The sequence below is a fragment of the Quercus robur genome, chromosome 5 (genome assembly GCF_932294415.1).
Source record: "Quercus robur chromosome 5, dhQueRobu3.1, whole genome shotgun sequence".
In the NCBI taxonomy this organism is placed as follows: Eukaryota; Viridiplantae; Streptophyta; class Magnoliopsida; order Fagales; family Fagaceae; genus Quercus; species Quercus robur.
The window spans coordinates 60667071-60679946 of record NC_065538.1 but is presented as its reverse complement, the minus strand read 5'-3'; the positions used below and the strand labels follow the sequence as shown (position 1 = coordinate 60679946).

At 29.5% G+C, this 12876-nt stretch overlaps 2 long non-coding RNA genes and 1 other non-coding gene across 3 annotated transcripts; all 3 read right to left on the bottom strand.

Annotated features, from left to right (window-relative positions):
- Positions 1 to 365: 365 nt before the first annotated feature.
- LOC126729128 (uncharacterized) lies at positions 366 to 1288 on the bottom strand. The gene is made up of 2 exons (XR_007656517.1): positions 1087 to 1288; positions 366 to 546 (listed from the first exon to the last, which is right to left on the bottom strand). It is a non-coding gene; the product is annotated as an uncharacterized LOC126729128 (long non-coding RNA).
- A 4833-nt stretch (positions 1289 to 6121) lies between these two features.
- Positions 6122 to 8445, bottom strand: LOC126726536 (uncharacterized). The gene is made up of 2 exons (XR_007655960.1): positions 8228 to 8445; positions 6122 to 7163 (listed from the first exon to the last, which is right to left on the bottom strand). It is a non-coding gene; the product is annotated as an uncharacterized LOC126726536 (long non-coding RNA).
- On the bottom strand, positions 6249 to 6345 carry LOC126732045 (small nucleolar RNA snoR137). Its single transcript, XR_007659231.1, has one exon. It is a non-coding gene; the product is annotated as a small nucleolar RNA snoR137 (small nucleolar RNA).
- Positions 8446 to 12876: the final 4431 nt, after the last annotated feature.

The window sequence follows — 12876 nt, the reverse complement described above, 5'->3', positions numbered from 1 at the left end:
AGATATTAAGTATGACATCATGTGGTGGCCCAAGATATTAAGTATGATAGTAGGAATTATGATTTAGGATAAGAGAAATGATATGTCTACAACATTTTCACAACATTTTTACAACAAATCCTAAGTGGCAGGTTATTACTGGTTGTTATTATTAGGGCAAAAAAGTAATCTTAGTGTTAGGTTCAAATTTGAACCAATAACAACTAACCACTTATGATTTGTTGTAAAATTGTTGTAGACGTAATACCTCTCTTTAGGATAAATACACACATATATTGTCAGTGCAAAAATGATGTGTGTGTTTGCTTATGTGCGTTAAGTGGTGTGTAATAAACACCCTTCAAAAGAATATTTATGGAAAAACATGATCAAAACCCCACTCTTCGAAGCTTGATGTAAGACCAACCAAGTACATGTTTCATATTATTTACAAACATGATCAAAACCTGTCCTTATAAGATGTTCCATACACAATGAGGTAAGGTACAGTTCGAACAACAGTGTCGATTGGTATTGCAAAGTTAACACCTGATGATACTCCTGTCCCTGCAATACAATGAAAAACCAATAGCATTCAAAACTTTGATCTTGGCTTCTAGCATCTTTATTATAATTTAGATTGAATAACTAATTTGTTCCTCTAATTATTGGGTGAAGTTCAATTTAATCCCTCAACTATAAATTGTGATAATTTAACCTATATATATATATATATATATATTATTCTAGTAGAAATAAGGTTTCTTGAAATAAGACCTCATCGTTCTCCTCTCTCTCTTTTAATTCCATTTCTTTTAATCTATTTATGCAGTTGGGTTTAGTTGGAGAACCTGTGGTACAATACCTAGGGAAATGTACCTAAGATTTCTCTTTTCCCCTTTACTTTCTCCCATTCTTTATCCTTCCAAATGCTGAACGAGTTACTGAAGATTATATCACAAAATGCAATGCACCTTTTAAGTGAACAAACAAGTGGCTCAAGCTATTACAGTGGGGGAAAAAAACGTGTATTATGTTCATTTATCAAAATGTCAGGTCAAAGGTGCAATTAAGAGAAGTAAAATTAACTAAGAAGCATCTCTTCACCTTTGCGAGTAAAAGTTGCAGTATTGACTCCGATAACATGGCCATAAGAATCAATTAATGGCCCTCCTGAATTACCTGTACAGATTCCATGCAGCAAAGTATGAAGGATCATGGAATGAAAATTAGCATTGGTAAGAATAGCAATTCATTTAACTATAAAATTAGCATTGGTAAGAACTCAGTTCCACTTTGTCATATAAAAAACAATAATTCTAATCTATTCAAGATTGTGGAATGCAAATCCTAAACTATAAAACCACCCTCAATGCAGATAAAATGCAAATGACTCAATCAAAGTACAAATTATATCCAAATAATTCAATTGATCATAAGGTTACTTAATTGAGGAAAAATTAAAATGAAATTAAAGGACACTTCAATACAAAGTTACAATAAATGGGTATACAAAATAAAAGAAAGAAGGCTTTGCACAATAAATTAGTATACAGAATAAATAATGAGCATGATGGTAGCAAACGCTACAAGGCCAGATTAGTTGTCAAAGGGCTCCAGCAAAAGAAGGGCATCGACTATTCAGAAATATTTTCTCCAGTTGTAAAGATGTCAACAATTAGACTGGTACTGGGAATGGTGGCTGCAGAGAATCTACATCTTAAGCAGTTAGATGTAAAGACAACATTCCTCACAAGGCCAGATTAGTTGTCAAAGGGTTCCAGCAAAAGAAGGGCATCGACTATTCAGAAAGATTTTCTCCAGTTGTGAAGATGTCAACAATTAGACTGGTACTGGGAATAAAGAAAGCTAAATTTTAGGAAAACTAAGATGAACTTAAGGGGAAAGAAGCCTAAATTTGAGGAGTTCTCCTAGTTTTCTTTTTTCTTTTTTAATTAACCGGAGGTGTTTTATTATGAATGAAAAATGGCTAAATTTTAGGGGGGAAAAGATGAAGATGAAGGGAAAAAAAAGCCTAAATTTTAGAAGTTTTCTTTTTGAATTCAAAATGATTTGTTATTTGACATTGTTGTCCCTGTCTCTAAGAGAAGTCATTGTTTATTAATAAGGGTATTTTTTAAATCGCATAAAAATCCAGTTTAATATAGGGATTTTTTTGGGGAATAGTGTGATGTTATTAACCCTATTCCTAAAACATTTGTAAGAGAAGTAATTAGATACTGGATGAAGATATTTTTTACCATAAAAAAATCCATTTCAAAGAGGAAATTCCTCTTATAGATAGTATAAATAAGACAAGGGAGAGTCTAGGGTTTGAATGGGCAAATGAAATTCCCCAAATTAAAATTCTAATCAATAGCAACCAGAATTATTTATGATTCCCCCTCTTTTTCATTCATGTGTCATGTTGATTAGGTTTTGTGCATAAAATAAATTTCATGTAGTTTGAACTACTCTCTTTGGCTTAACTTTCAAATCTATATAATAATAATAATAATAATAATAATAATAGGTGAAACTGAGAGAAACTCAAATTAAAATTTCAAATTGGAGTTCCAATTTTCATGTGTCCTAAATTATTTATTCTTAAAGAGTTTTATTTTTTAATTTTAGAATAAAATGTGATACCACATCGTAAATATTCATCCAAATGAGTTATTAAGTACAAAAACCAAAGAGTTTAGAATAAATAAACCGTAAAAAAAAAAAATAAATAAAGTGCTTCACAATAATAATAAAAAAATAAATATAGACAATTTACATTTTATACCTAATACTATTCTTACAAAATTTTTTAAAGAGTTAACAAAATATAAAAATGACTATCAATAGTATTTAAATTATATATATAGGAATTATATTATGCATCTTATTGTATATCTTTAAATATATCCATGCATATGCATGGGGTTACAAGCTAGTTTGTTTATAAAATGAGTTATTGCTATTTTGATATCATCATTCTTCTTCTTCTTTAGGTAATTTAGTTTATTTCTTGCAATTCATGCTTTGTGAATATAATTGTGCATCGCACAAGAATAATACTATTGTCTTCGTTAATCTTAGACATATCCTTCAACATCTGAGACATGTCGCCATGTGGCACAAGCCAAATGGGTCCATTATTTTGCAGTCTTTTTCAAGAAAACTCAAAGCTCTTGAGAATTATGGTAGGTTTCACGAAAAAAATAATTAAGTGGTTCCCAATTTTGGAACCCCCTTTGCCCAAAGCATATTTTGAAGAATTTAAGGTCCACATTCAAATAAGATCTCACACATTTTTTCTTGAAATTGAAATTAGGACATGATATATGTTGAAAATTGAAACATGTTTCACTTATTTTCTAAGACATAATTAAGAGGTTGAAATTCAGTATCTATTCAATGTATTTATGATTATTATACTTTTAGGGGAAAATTCTATAAACTCACCGCTCCGTGATTAAAATTACCATCTACGTATATATTTAATAACTTCACTGTTGGTTCTAGTTAACTTAACTGGTAAAGTTTCTAACGATTGAATAAGAGATATGGGGTTCAATCCTCGCTTATAAAAAAAACCGATTGGTGTATTAGTCTAATGATAAAGAAATCATTAGGAGCGGACGTCATAGGTTGAAACTATCTAAAAAAAAAAAATTAATTTTTTTTAACCTATTTAATCATCATGTACCTTCTCCAAAAAAAAAAAAAAAAAAAAAAATCATCATCGTGTAAGTTGTTTTGATAATTTAGTGAGTCATGTGATTAAAATATACATATACCTAAACTTTCTGGATTACAATGTAATGAGTTTATTTGAGGGAAACCTTATATTTATCATTACTTTGTCAATATATTCACTTAATTTCATTTAGGGAAATGTTAACCAATGCCCTTAGAACATTAGTTTAGGAACTATTTTTAGAAACATAAAATAGTTCCTAAACATATAATAGTTTAGGACCTAAACATAAAATAGTTTAGGAAATATTTTTAGGAACTACTTTATTGGAAAATATAAAAAGCTGTTAACAACATTTATTGTTTTATCATTCTTCTAGTAAAATGTTTCTAAAAATAATTTCTAAACTAATGTCCTAAGGGCATTGGTTAACATTTTCCTAAATGAAATTAAGTGAATATATTGACAATGTAATGACAAGGATAAGGTTTCCCTCAAATAAATTTTTCTGCTGGCACTAACTATGCTTTTACACATTAGTACATGCACACCATCTGCATTTTCGGATGTGCACCAAGAATTTCCCTACTTTTTATAGCCTCTAATCTCTTATAAATATACTAGTCTCATCACACGTGCTTTGCAAGTGTGATGGGGCTTTCTTTTTTTCTTTTTCTTTTTTGCTTGTGTCATAATTTTCCTTTTTTTAATAATTTTTTTGGATAAGTCTATTTTGAAAACATGAATCAGTAGGAGAATGTCCTATTTTGTAGGCATTTTAAGAAGAGTTGGAGATATATTTTCCCGGCTTGTCCTCAAGTTTTTTTTTTTTTTTTTTTTTTTTTTTTTTTTTTTTTATGTTAAACATAAAATTTTGGGGCATTTCTAAACCACATAAAAGTTCATTCCAAAAAGAGAAATCCTTTTATAAATAGTATATTTTTTTTTTATGTTAAACATAAAATTTTTGGGTATTTCTAAATCACAAAAAAGTTCATTCCAAAAAGAGAAATCCTTTTATAAATAATATAGAATAGATATTGACACCAGACAAACTCAAGTGTTGAGGATCCATGGCAATCAAAGAGTTTGTTGTCTTTTTTGTCTTAATATGTATTGCATCCTCCCTTGATGGAGGCATGGTAAAAGAGAATGATCTCAATGATTTTATTTCAAAAAAACAGATTGAACCACACATCAATATAATAAGTTATTATTAATTAAAAAAAAATGTATGATTAATTATTTAATTATATTTGTTTATGCATTCAATGTTTGTTGTATTACCGATCTTTAAACTATTAATAACTTTTTTAGACTGTTGTACAATATAATTGTATTTTATACTAAATTGTATTTAGAATACTATTTTAGATTATTATATATAATATGGAAGTTGTATGTACAGGAAAAAAAAAAGTTATCATTTTATTTTTTAGTTGCCCCCATAACATTTGTCTAGCTTTGCCAATGCTGACCCCCTTATAAAAAAAATCTTATAGTCACCATTGACCTGTTTAGATTGTTATCTGCTGGGATTTTGCTTGATATGCATGTGACCGAAGATTGTCGCCAGTGTTATATCAAAGGAGGTCAATGTAAGACTGACAACAAAGGAGAATATTATTGTAGCAAAGGTACGAAAGTTATGGGTATAGGAGTAATGCAAAAATGTTTGAATAAACACTGACATATATTCATGAAAAAGCACACCAATTTCTTTATATTTTTTGGTTGTAGTTATATTTCTTATACATGTGCTGCTATTTCTGCTCCATGCCGTAATCCACTCTTTACAGAAGTAGCTTTACCTGACTCGAATTAGTTTCAAATTTAGGTTATAAGATACGTAGGAGCTATTTTTAGTAGTTCATGTAAAGCCGCTAAGATTTCAAAGCATGCCTTTTCAATCATATTCGTAGCTGCGTCCTTTTGATCTTCCCTGTCTAACACACACAATTTTTGTTGTGTAGGCACTACAAAAAAATAGGGCTATCCCAGCGTTTTGAAAATCGCTGGGATAGCCCCAAAAAGCACTAGGATAGGGTCAAAATTCCTATCCCGGCGCTTCAAACCGCCGCGGTTTGAATGTCGGAATAAGGTCGTCGGACCTGTACCAGCGCTTTTCAAAAGCGCTGGGATAGGTCCCGGCGCTTTTCAGACCCTGTTTCGGCGTTTTTACTTGTGCCAGGACAGCCTTTACGAAAATGTGAATATAACCTATACCCGCGCTTTTGAAAGCGCTGGCATAGGTCTTGAATGAATAAAATTTAAAAGGCCTATACCAGCGCTTTTGAAAGCGTTGGTATAGGTCTTGAATCAGTATAATTTAAAAAGGCCTATGCCAGCGCTTTCAAAAGCGCTGGCATAGGTCTTGAATCAGTATAATTTAAAAGGACCTATGCCAGTGCTTTCAAAAGCGCTGGTATAGGTCCTTTTTTTTTTTTTTTTTATAATTTAGGGTTGCAACAATATTTGAACACCTATTGTGGAATTCAAAAAGTCTAGATCTCACAAAGTGGATGAAGGTAAAAAATAAACACTCTAAAATCAAGTTCATAGAGACCTTCAATTAGAAATCAGATTTACCAGAAGACAGGTAACACAATGCTAAGAGATGAACATCATGCTGTTAAATACTGGCACATATCTATCAATTTATGCTTCCAACAAACAACAAATGACCAAGAACTGGGACATGAAAAGGATGGTATGTTAGGTATCTAAATGAATGCAACAGACAAAACAACTGCAAAAAATTTGGACACATGTAGTATACATAATCCAACTTATGATTCTTACTTAAAGACATATGGCAAAAGTCACACAAGTTAGAGATTTAAAATAAATTAACTTCAATTGTGGGCCATTTTGGATGCACTTTAATTGCATGCTCAATTAACTTTGAGAAACTTGGTCCCAAAGCTGCATAGGTGGATGCCTATATATAGTTTATTGATATTTCAGCAGTTAAGAAAAAGGATGGAAAACCCAGCTGCTTGTTTGATACATGATGCACCCATCACTTAGGTGTGATGCACAAGAACCCTAAGGTGATACCAAGTTGATCTTTCTCCTCTCTCTCTATTTTCTTTTTCATTTGCTATTTGCAGCAATCCAGTCTCTTTACTCAGATTATTCTATCTCCAAACCAACAAACCTAAGCCATTGAGCATCTAGAATACTGCCATTGCAGTGCTAACACACCCAGACTCTTAGCCCAAAAAAGACAACCTAGGTGGCCAACACTTCCAGGCACTGATCTATGCATGGTATTGACATACAAAGCTTGCAAAATAATCAAGTCTATATTCAAAAAAAATTATTAAATTATATTGTACAGATAGATAAAAAGAGAGATAGACATGCTATCTAAAAGCGTAAACATATGGTAAGAGGACCTATATAGGAATCTTACCTGCATTGTGAACTTTAGATAGTTATTAATAGCATAAAGAAGTGCTGGAACAGCAAGAAGCACATTGTTTCGAGCTGCCTGCAAGAATAAGAAAACATCCTTCTGAAATTAGAGGTCTCCAGGTGTGAGATGTCAAAGTAAGCAACATGCTAAGTCGAAAATGGGTGACAAATACACAAGATGAGAATATTTTTTTAGATATAAAAATCCGAATTTCAAATTAGAGACTAAGCAGACCAAACTGAAAAATATCACTCAAAATCTAAGTACTACAATATCATGACATGCAAAGAGGTAGGGGAAAACCCTTGCAGAAAGAATTAAGCCTAACTAAAGAATTTGCAAGATTGCAGACTGTCACCAACAAGTGATGCTTTTCTCTATTGATGGATTAACGACTCATTCAAGGAATCAACTGGCCTTACACTACCAGAAGTTTTACAGGACTAATCTACCACAGTTTCATTGCTTAGAAGCCTATAAAAAGGCCCAACAAACAACACTGGCCAATCATGCAGAGTTTACCAAACCCATCATCTTATATCCATGTCAAAGATCTATGTTGTTGAGCTTCATATATAGCAGATAGTAAGTGGGAACAAATATCTACAATTTTCTGTGCAGGAAAAATTAAAAGGCACAGCAATAACTTCTTTTAACTCGTAACTACAAAACTGATTTCATCACCATCAAAATGATGTCTGATTACTTCTGAAACTTGGCACCTAAGGAGTCCAATACAATTGGAGACTGTATAAAAAAGGGAAACCTCATGTTGCCTTCCATTGCAGCCATATTGAGAAATTCATATTTACATCCAGCAAATATTCATTCACATATCCATTATTAAATATCATTTTAGTTCCCTTGTTAATAATTTGTGAATCCAAGGTCAACCACAATTTGCAATGCGCAATGTAATACTATATAACACCCCAAATGCATAACTCTAATTCTAAACAGTTATCTTCTCCATCAATAAATCTGAAACTTGCAAAAGCATGGTTAAATTCATTGCTATTAAAATATTTCACATCTAAAAGCTAAGACCTTGGCAACATATGAATAGCCTTTTTTCAAAGGCGGTCTTACTTCAAAATTTTAAAAACATAAATTGGGTGATAACAATGACAGACTATTACCTACACGAATGTGGAAATTGAGAGAAGAGGCTTCTCCCCAACTTTTTGATTCCTTGCCTGGAAAATCAACAAAAACCTCACCAAGAAAAATAAAACCTCTTGCCCTTTAAGATATGTAACATAATGGATTTTCTAAAATCTGCCCCCAAGATAAAATAGGCTATGAAAAAGTTATTCCAACTATCAAATCAAACCTTTCTCTCCCTTCCCCAACCCACCAAATCTCACTCTCTCTCTCACACACACACAAAAACAAAAACAAAATCAAACTGCACTACCATCTCCATCATATGCTAGAACCCAACAACATTAAGGAATAACAATAACTCAATCAACTCAAGATCTTCCTGTCAATAAAGTAGTTTGCCTTACTTGTGAAGCTCAATATATATATGTTCTTATAGGAATAACAAATAAAAATAGATAAAGAAGTTTCAAATGTACCTAAAGCAAGAGCATAGTAATAGCAAAGAAAACCTTTGTAATCTCTGTTAAAAAATTAACACTAATTGGGCTAAACTTGAAGCTCCCATCCACCTTGGACATATAGACTAGAATAGGCTGCAGGGGAATAAAAAAGGCATTAAATATGTGGCAAACATTCAAGATAAAATATTTATTTTTTTAGAATATTGATAATATGGCACTAGCTTAATGTATATATGTAATGATATCTTCACAAATTTTAAGTTTGATTAAATTATTGCAATGATATTTTCATTGTAATAGATAGTTACTTTATTTTTTTAATGCAATAGATTATAAAATAATTGATATCAGATTATTGCAATGATATATTTATTGCAGTTTTGTGTTTGTCATTGCAATAGATTCTAAAAGAATTAATATTAAATTGTTGCAATGATAACTTTGTTGCAATAAGCTATTATAGCTTATTGTGTATTTGTCACCCATTTTCGACTTAGCATGTTGCTTACTTTGACATCTCACACCTGGAGACCTCTAATTTCAGAAGGATGTTTTCTTATTCTTGCAGGCAGCTCGAAACAATGTGCTTCTTGCTGTTCCAGCACTTCTTTATGCTATTAATAACTATCTAAAGTTCACAATGCAGGTAAGATTCCTATATAGGTCCTCTTACCATATGTTTACGCTTTTAGATAGCATGTCTATCTCTCTTTTTATCTTTCTGTACAATATAATTTAATAATTTTTTTTGAATATAGCCCTGTTTTTTTGTAGTGTAATAGCTTATTGCAACAAAGTTATCATTGCAACAACTTAATATTAATTCTTTTAGAATCTATTGCAATGACAAACACAAAACTGCAATAAATATATCATTGCAATAATCTGATATCAATTATTTTATAATCTATTGCATTAAAAAAATAAAGTAACTATCTATTACAATGAAAATATCATTGCAATAATTTAATCAAACTTAAAATTTGTGAAGATATCATTACATATATACATTAAGCTAGTGCCATATTATCAATATTCTAAAAAAATAAATATTTTATCTTGAGTTTGCTAGCTATTAGCCTCAATAAATATGTAAACACTGAGTCATTGAGGAGTTTAATTAAAAATATGTAGCCTTTTAAGGATTTTCACATGTGGACTTAGAGCTTTAGGCCAAACCATGTTAAAATTATTGGCATGCTTTTGTTCATCACTAAATCACTCAACAACTTTAACAAACATAACCCCAAAAAACACTGAATTTCTAGTCATTGCACCACTGTTCAACAGGTACATTTCATTTTCTCTTTTACTAAAATTTGCATATGTTTTTGTTAAGTGTGTGAAAGCATGAGAACTTGCTTTGAGCATAGGATTTCATTGAGTTTTGAGGTCTGATGGAAAGTTTTCAAAAAAAAGGAACAAAATTTACTTTATTCATGAAGGCATATTTTAATTCATGAATCATGTACACGAAATTTAAAAAACACAAACAAGAACATAATTTGTCACATCAACTTAAAGATACATGGACCACAAAAATTTGAAATTGTTCTGAAAGTAAACAGAAGAAAGAAAAGCCCAACATCAGAGTACATAAGTTCAGGATAATTTTTTGTAATTTTGAAGGTTAAATCTTGTGATAGTTATTATTATTATTATTAATTTTTTTTTTTTTTTAATTTACCACCCTTCATGCTTACTTAAATGAATTATTTTTTATAGGGTGGTTTTGAAATTAATCCGGTCCCTCATGATGGTGATAGCACCCAATCATAGGTAACAGGACCTCTAAACTTATGATAATTATCTTATGTAATTGGGTTTTTCACTTTTACATGTGTGTAGTATAAATTCCCTGTTAAATATATAATACTCAAGTTACGTTTATATAATTTTATTTTATTTTCTAACTTCATTGTTATTTATAGGACAGTGCCCCACTGGCTACATCCTGGCCATTATTGTTTGGCTATGATAGGTATTATCACAAAATCATTTTGTTCTTATATATATATATATATATATATACCTATTTTCTGTACAAGTGCAATTATTAATGTCATAGAGAAACCATAACTTCAAAAAATGTTTATTACAACGATTTTATGAATTTTATTGCAATAGATTGCAAAGAATTGACAAAAATAATTTTGGTCAAATTATTGCAACAGTATCTTTATTGTAATAGATAATTGTTTCATATTTTTTTTATTACAATTGTAAAATAATTAGTATTAGATCATTGTAATAATATATTCATTGTAGCTTCATGTTTGTCATTGCAATTGATTGTAAAATAATTGATATTTAATTATTACAACTAATTATTATTAATGTAATAATTTACTACTTTTAAGTTGCTATTGCAACGAATTTTAATGTTTAGATGTGATATTATGTCTAATACCACTATATTAATTTTGTTGTATTAACACTTGATGTAATAGACTTATTTTAATGTAGTGCATGCACTCATATAAATGATATTTAAAAAAAAAAAATATATATATATATATATATCATTTATGTAATTATTATGAATAGGTTGCAATGCTTGATCAAGGGCCAGATATTTGCAATTTCAATTATGGGAGGGATGGCAGCTCGATATTGTGTACAAATTGGAGGTATGTTTTAATAATATGGTTTTATATATACATATAAGCTAGTGCCATATTATCAATATTCTAAAAAATCAATATTTTATCTTGAATTTGCTAGCTAACAACAACAACAACAACAATAATAATATTAATATTATTATTATTATTATTATTATTAAAAATAACAATAATAATATTAATAATACGACATAATAACGATACAGATACCTAATAAATTGACCCACACCTAGTGCATTAGACATAATACGGCAATTGACCTATATAAATTGACCTACATCTCATACGCTGGACATGATATAGATATTTAATAAATTAACTTACGTCTAATGTATTAAATATGATACCATGAGATCCATAATAAATTGACCTTAGAAGGGGCAATCATAGCCCAATCAAACTAAATTGGGCTAATCCTTTTAATAAAATAAATAAATAAATAACTAGTCTAATCTGCAAATTAATTATGCGTCTTTGCCTTATTTATAGCCTTTTTAAAATAAATAAAAAAAGGAAAAAGAAAAAATGAAAAATGAAGAAGATGAAGGAAAAGGGGGAAGAGTATAACGTGAAACTAAAAATAAAATCTGGAAAAGTAAAAGAAGTTAATAACAGTTGTTCATAAGAAGAAGTTAAAGAGTAGTTTAAATTTGAGAGTAAAGCAATTTGTTAGGAGTAAAACATGGGGGAGTGGAATTCAAGCAATTTGTTAGGAGTAAAATGTGGGGAATGGAATTCAAATGTGTTAGGGTTTAAAAAAAATTAAATATCTCTTAAATATATTTAGTTCAAATTACTTTTATAGACTCAATTATTTTTTGTTCAAAGTAGTGCTTAATAAATTTTAGTGGTATTTTGGTCAGTAAGAAGAAGGTAATTAAGTTTCTGAATCCTCTTAATATATAGAGATAATATTAAAAAAATATTATTAATACCAATACTAATAATAATAATAACAATAATATTAAAAATAATAATAAGAATAATAATATTAACAATAATACTAACAACAACAACAAAAACAACAACAACAACAATAATAACAATAGTAATAACATTAATAACAATAATAATACTAATAATAACAATAATATTAACAATATTAAAAAAATAATATTAAAAATAACAATAATAATATTAATAATACCAATTATAATAATAAAAATTACAGTAATAATAATATTAAATAAAAATAATATTAATAATAACAATAATAATATTATTATTAATAATAACAATAAGAATAATAATTTTAACAATAGCAATAATATTATTGTTATTGTTATTGTTGTTGTTGTTGTTGTTATTATTATTATTATAAAAATAACAAGAAGAACAACAATAATAACAAACTAAAAGCTTCCTCTATGGCAATACTATTGATGATGGCAGGTCCTTGTTGTGCATGCTTCAGAAGGTAGCTCTAGTTCATGCTTCCCAAGAGGCCCCAAAGAGTAGTTTAATATTGTAATAGGTCTCATTACCTCCCGAATTTGTTCTAAACTGTGGGTGAATAAATTGCTAAGGATTATGATTTTTGCATATGATCTATACAAACTATTTATATACATAGTGGCAAGTCATTTTACTTTGCAC